The sequence below is a fragment of the Vicia villosa genome, unplaced genomic scaffold (genome assembly GCF_029867415.1).
Source record: "Vicia villosa cultivar HV-30 ecotype Madison, WI unplaced genomic scaffold, Vvil1.0 ctg.000177F_1_1, whole genome shotgun sequence".
Lineage (NCBI taxonomy): Eukaryota > Viridiplantae > Streptophyta > Magnoliopsida > Fabales > Fabaceae > Vicia > Vicia villosa.
The window spans coordinates 1,208,028-1,214,527 of NW_026705051.1; the positions used below are offsets into that span (position 1 = coordinate 1,208,028).

Sequence of the window (6,500 nt, forward strand, 5' to 3'; positions counted from 1 at the left end):
TCTTATCTCTTCCTCGGGTACACAACGTCTAAAGATTCCATCGGGGCCTCTTTTGAAAAGGAGTGGATCGTCCCAATAGTAATGTTTTAGGTCATGGAAGAATTTCTTCTTCTGTTGGTAGCTTAGATCAGGAGGAAGCACACCAGCAGCTAGGTAATTTACGAAATCTGCATACCAAGGTGCGTCAGATCGGGCTAAAGCTATTTCAGCTAATTTCTCGGTTTCAGAGTTTGGACGGTATGGTTCGAATTCATTTGCTTCTAATTGGGCGATGAGTCTTTCATAAGGGAAATCATCGTCAATTGGTACTTGTTCGGGTTTCAGATTTTCCAATCGAGAGAGGTGATCTGCTACGACATTTTCAGTGCCTTTCTTATCTTTAATTTCCAGGTCGAATTCTTGTAGTAACAAGATCCATCTCAAAAGTCTTGGTTTGGCGTCCTTTTTGGTTAGGAGGTACCTAATGGCGGCGTGGTCAGTGTATATGATTATTTTGGCTCCTACCAGGTAAGAACGGAATTTGTCTAATGCGAATACGACAGCTAATAATTCTTTTTCTGTCGTGGCATAATTCATCCGAGCTTCGTCTAGGGTTCTACTCGCATAATATATGACATGTAGTTTCTTATCCTTTCTTTGTCCTAGAACGGCTCCTACAGCATAATCACTTGCGTCACACATTATTTCGAAAGGTTCATTCCAGTCGGGAGGTTGCATAATTGGCGCAGAGATCAATGCTTGTTTAAGCGTTTGAAATGCTTCAGTGCATTTATCGGTGAAAATAAATTCGGCGTCTTTCATGAGTAGTTCAGTTAAGGGTTTGGTTATTTTAGAGAAATCTTTAATGAAGCGTCGGTAAAAACCAGCATGTCCCAGAAAACTTCTTATTTCTCTAACGGTTTTGGGAGGTTGAAGGTTTTCGATAATTTCGATTTTTGCTTTATCAACTTCGATTCCTCTATCGGATACGATGTGTCCAAGTACAATTCCTTGTCGAACCATGAAATGGCATTTTTCCCAATTAAGGACTAGGTTTACGCTTACGTATCGTTTAAGCACCATTTCAAGGTTTTCTAAACATTTTTCAAAACTTCCTCCACAGACAGAGAAGTCGTCCATAAAGACCTCCATAATTCCATCTAGGAAGTCGGCAAATATTGCCATCATGCATCTTTGGAAGGTCGCGGGTGCATTGCAGAGTCCAAAAGGCATTCGTCTATAAGCGAATGTACCATAAGGACAGGTGAATGTGGTCTTCTCTTGGTCGTCAGGGTGGATAGGAATTTGGAAAAATCCGGAGTATCCATCCAGATAACAAAAATGTGAGTGTTTAGCTAGGCGTTCGAGCATTTGATCTATGAAAGGTAAAGGGAAATGGTCTTTTCGGGTAGCTTTATTTAGCTTCCTATAGTCAATGCACATTCTCCATCCAGTTTGGGTACGTTGCGCTACAGATTCTCCTTTTGCGTTAGTGATTACAGTGACTCCTCCTTTCTTTGGTACGACGTGAACAGGGCTAACCCATTTACTATCGGATATAGGATATATTATTCCAGCTTCTAGCAGTTTTTGGATTTCCTTTTTAACCACATCGCTCATAATAGGATTTATTCGCCTTTGGTGTTCCCTAGAGGTTTTACTATCGTCTTCGAGCATAATGCGGTGCATACACAGAGAAGGGCTTATACCTTTCAGATCTGATATGTTGTATCCTAAAGCGGTAGGGTATTTTCTTAGGACATTAAGTAATTTTTCAGTCTCGGTTCGTCCTAAGTTGGCGTTCACTATAACTGGTCGGTTTAGTTCTTCGTCTAGAAATTCGTATCTAAGATCGGTAGGAAGTGTCTTCAGCTCTATAGCAGGTTTCTTAGGTCCAGGTATAGGATCAGGGGTTAAAGCTAAGCATTCACTCAGGTGGTTATCTTGATATTCCTCACGCCAGTTGTCATCTTCAAAAATTGGCGGCATAGGAATTCTTAGGATTTCGGTTTCCTTATTTGGTTCGGATTTTATTTCCTTGACACACTCGTCGATTATGTCAGCAGAACAGCATGTGTCAATTATAGAAGGTGCTTTTAGGAATTGGGAAAGGATAAATTCTATTTTCTCTTCTCCTACTTCGAAAGTAAGCTTTCCTCGCTTTACATCTATAATTGCACCAGCGGTCGCTAAAAATGGTCTTCCTAAAATGATCGGGATGTTAGAATCTTCTTGGATATCCATAATGATGAAGTCAGTTGGGATGTAGAATTGACCTACACGAACAGGGATATTCTCTAACATTCCTACAGGATATTTAACTGAACGGTCTGCTAGTTGAAGAGACATTCTTGTTGCTTTAAGCTCACCTAGATTGAGTTTCTTACATGTCGAAAGGGGCATCAAACTAACACTAGCTCCTAAATCGCATAAGGCTTTCTCTATGATGGTTTTTCCAATTACGCAGGGTATAGAGAAACTACCAGGGTCTTTCAGTTTTGGAGGCATGTTGTTTTGGATGATAGCGCTACATTCAGCGGTAAGCGTTATAGTTTCGTTATCCTCGAGTTTCTTTTTGTTTGATAAGATTTCTTTTAAGAACTTAGCGTACGAAGGCATCTCAGTTATGGCTTCTGTGAACGGTATGGTTATGTTTAATTGCTTCAGAAGTTCTACAAATCTTTTAAATTGCGCTTCGGTTTTTGATTTGGCTAATCTTTGAGGGTAAGGAATTGGTGGCTTATAAGGTGGTGGTGGAACATAAGGTTTCTCTTTTTCGGGTTCCACTTCGTTATTGTTCTCATCAGTCTTAGCAGTTTGTTCGTCGGTTGTTTTCTTTTGGGTTTCCTTTGGCTCTTGTTGTGACATGGGTACGTTTTGGGTTCTAGGATCTATGGGTCCATCGTAATTAGTTCCACTTCGTAGTGTTATCGCGTTCGCATGTCCTTTAGGATTAGGTTGTGGTTGAGCAGGAAACGTGCCAGCAGGGGCAGCAGTAGGTGCTTGTTGTTGAGCTACTTGTGAGATTTGAGTTTCTAACATTTTGTTATGCGTAGCTAAAGCATCTACTTTGTTCGATAGTTGTTTTAGTTGCTCGCTATTGTGGATGTTTTGATTCAGGAAGTCTTTATTGGTTTGTTGTTGGGAAGCTATGAAGTTCTCCATCATGATTTCTAGATTTGACTTCCTAGGGGTGTTTTGAGCAGCTACAGGCGCTTTTTGGTAGCCAGGTGGCACAGCAGGTGCTTGTCCAGGCGCGTACAACGCATTGTTGTTCTTATAAGAAAAGTTCGGGTGGTTTTTCCATCCAGGGTTGTACGTGTTAGAATAAGGGTTTCCTTGAGCGTAATTTACTTGATCAGATGGGACTCCAGTCAAGAGTTGGCATTCAGCAACTACATGCCCAGTCAATCCACAAATCTCGCAGTTAGGTGCTACAGCGGCAGCGGTGGCTGAAGGAGTGATGGTCAAATTCTCGATCTTTTGAGTTAAAGCGTCTACTTTAGCGTTAACGCGGTCTATACCACTAATTTCGTACATTCCTCCTTTGGTTTGGGCTTTCTCTAGAGCGGCGCGTTCTCCTCCCCATTGGTAATGGTTTTGTGCCATGTTCTCTATGAGTTTGTATGCTTCATCATGGGGTTTGTCCATTAATGCTCCGCCAGCAGCGGCATCTATAGTCATTTTAGTGTTATATAAGAGACCACCATAAAAGGTATGGATGATCAGCCATGGTTCGAGTCCATGATGAGGGCATATTCTAAGCATGTCCTTGTAACGTTCCCAAGCTTCGAAGAGCGATTCGTTATCTTTCTGGGTAAATCCGTTGATTTGACCTCTAAGCATAGCAGTTTTGCTAGGCGGAAAGTATCTTGCTAAGAATACTCTCTTCAATTCGTCCCACGTAGTTATGGAATTGGAAGGCAGGGATTGAAGCCACGCTCTCGCTCTATCTCTCAAAGAGAAAGGGAAAAGGCGTAATCGAATAGCTTCGGAACTAACGTTGTTGGCTTTGATAGTGTCGGCGTATTGCACGAACACAGATAAATGGAGATTGGGGTCGTCTACAGGGCTTCCAGAGAATTGATTCTGTTGAACAGCTTGGACCAGTGAAGGTTTCAGTTCGAAATTGTTCGCTTCAATCGCAGGTGGTGCGATACTTGAATGCGGTTCAGCGCGTGAAGGAGCGGCATAGTCTCTAAGAGGACGAATAGCAGCCATCTCTAACTTCGGGGTGATTTGATTGATTTGATCAGTAAAAATCAATTCCTGATTTATCGGAATTTCTGCTACTTCGGGAAGGTTGCGAGCTCGACGTTTAACGTTAATGAAACGTTCGATCTCGTTAATTCGTTGTATTAAGTCTCCTCCTTGTGAACGAGTATTTGGCATACAATCGTTCAAAAAGAAAGGGAAGAATTATCCTAGTCTCTACGGTGTAACAGTGAGTTACGATATCGACTTAAATAGTCCCCGGCAACGGCGCCAAAAACTTGATCGCGACTTTACGTGTCTATAAATCTGATAACTGCAAGTGCACAGTCGTGTCGTGTAGTTTTAAAAGATATCAAATCCACAGGGACTATGAATCGATCTACCGTTATCTAAGGTTACTATGTAAAGCTAGGAGTACTAAAATTTCGATTGTTCCTAAGGGAAAGTGATTGTGAGAAAATAAAGAATAATAATAAAAGACAGGTATCAGTATGTATTTCGTTTAACTAAAGGTAATCCGAAGGTTCATTGGCTTTTGCATAATTAAATTAAAAATCTTTACTAATTCCAATTGATTAAAAATCCTCGTCTCAAACTTTCGCTCTGTTGATTCAGACTACTATCCTAATCCTAATGTACGCTTTCGCCATCCCATTAGATTTTAGAAGAGCTTTTTGGAAACAATGTAATTAATAAAATGCCTATTTTACGAGGTTGTTATCTATTTAAATCTCCTAATCTCAAACTTTCGCTATGTTGACTCGGAGCAAGCTAATACCCCTAACGTACGCTTTCGCCGTCCCGCTCGAGTGTAAAAACAATTTTTGAAAATAAGTAAGTTCCAATTAGTTTTAATACGCTTTCGCCATCCTTAAAACTAATGTCCTATGTCTACTATCTGGTTAAAGATCTCAAACTTTCGCTCTATTGATTTTAACCTTTGACCGTCCTAATCCCTCAAACTTTCGCTCTATTGGTTTTAAGACTTACTAATTAAACTAGACATATAAACCAAAAATAAGTGATAATTAATAAAACATAATTTAAGCCAATTTATTTCGGATCCCTACGGTTAACTTACTTTACATACCGACACCTTTAGTATTTTAGCCAGACATATTAATACGATTAAACAGACATATATCGGTTCGGTTCATAATAATAAGCATATTAAATGGCATATAATATATCATGCAAATAAATAATATAAATAAGGCGGTAAATAAAAACCTGAATTAAAATAAATCTGAATTGAATTGAATCTTGAAGTACTCGAACTTCCACCACAGGTTGGCTGGATCGTTCTTCGGAATTTAAATGGCAGAAAATAAAAACAAGGAAATAAAGCGATAAATCTAACGTAAGGCTAGATCTATGAAAAGTTCACAACAATTTCCAGTATAGAAATCGTTGTGAGAAAATAGACGGTTAAATGAAAACAGAACAAGGAAAAACAGTTCGCGGTACAATTTCGGCAGCACTTCGTTGGCAGGAAATCGGACCCTTTGGAAGTGGGATAGCAGGTCCTATTTATAGGAGGAGGTTCGCAGTTGGAATCCGTGAATTGAGGAACTTTCTGCAGACTGGGCGTGGAGACGTGGGTCTCCGTTTCTTCAGGAAGACTTGAGACGTGCGTCTCAAGTGGAGAAAATCTAGGGCAGTTGGAGACGGGCGTCTCCTCTTGGTGACGTGGCTGAAGAGAACGTGGAGACGTGCGTCTCCACTTGCTTGCAGGTCTGGGCCACGCGCCTTTTGATTCATGGTGGGCTGAATATATCTTTTGGGCCTTTTGGGTCCTAATTGCACCCTTCTTTCACTTCAGCACTCCTTTTTCATCTTTTAGGCATAAATATTGGTCATTTAAGCTCTATTTTCTTTCCTTTTCGCAAATAGTCGAAATTGAAGTGTAAAACCTGAAATAAAGCAAATACACGCGTAATATCATAATAAATTAACATGAGCTTTCCAAAATGTCCAAGAGCATGAAAAAATATGGAGCCTAGCTATGGTTTTGAATTTTGTCATTAGAGGTCATTATGCATGAAATTACAAGCCATTTTCACAAAGTTCAATACTATATGGCCTATAATCCAAGTGATGACACACCAATGCAATAATTGGAAGATATTTTTCTGGTTTGAGATCAGAATGGAAAGAGATAAGAAGCTTAGAGAAATAACCATGGTTAAGTCACTTTTAACCATATGCATTTAATGGTAAGATTCCTTTCTATCTCTTAAGTGCCAAATCACCATTCTTGGATCAACTTGCAAGGGCTTGTATTCAGAATCCATGGCCTATAAATA

At 40.0% G+C, this 6,500-nt stretch overlaps 1 non-coding gene across 1 annotated transcript; it reads left to right on the top strand.

The window, feature by feature from the left end:
- Positions 1-3,718: 3,718 nt before the first annotated feature.
- LOC131625017 (small nucleolar RNA R71) lies at positions 3,719-3,825 on the top strand. Its single transcript, XR_009290700.1, has one exon. It is a non-coding gene; the product is annotated as a small nucleolar RNA R71 (small nucleolar RNA).
- Positions 3,826-6,500: the final 2,675 nt, after the last annotated feature.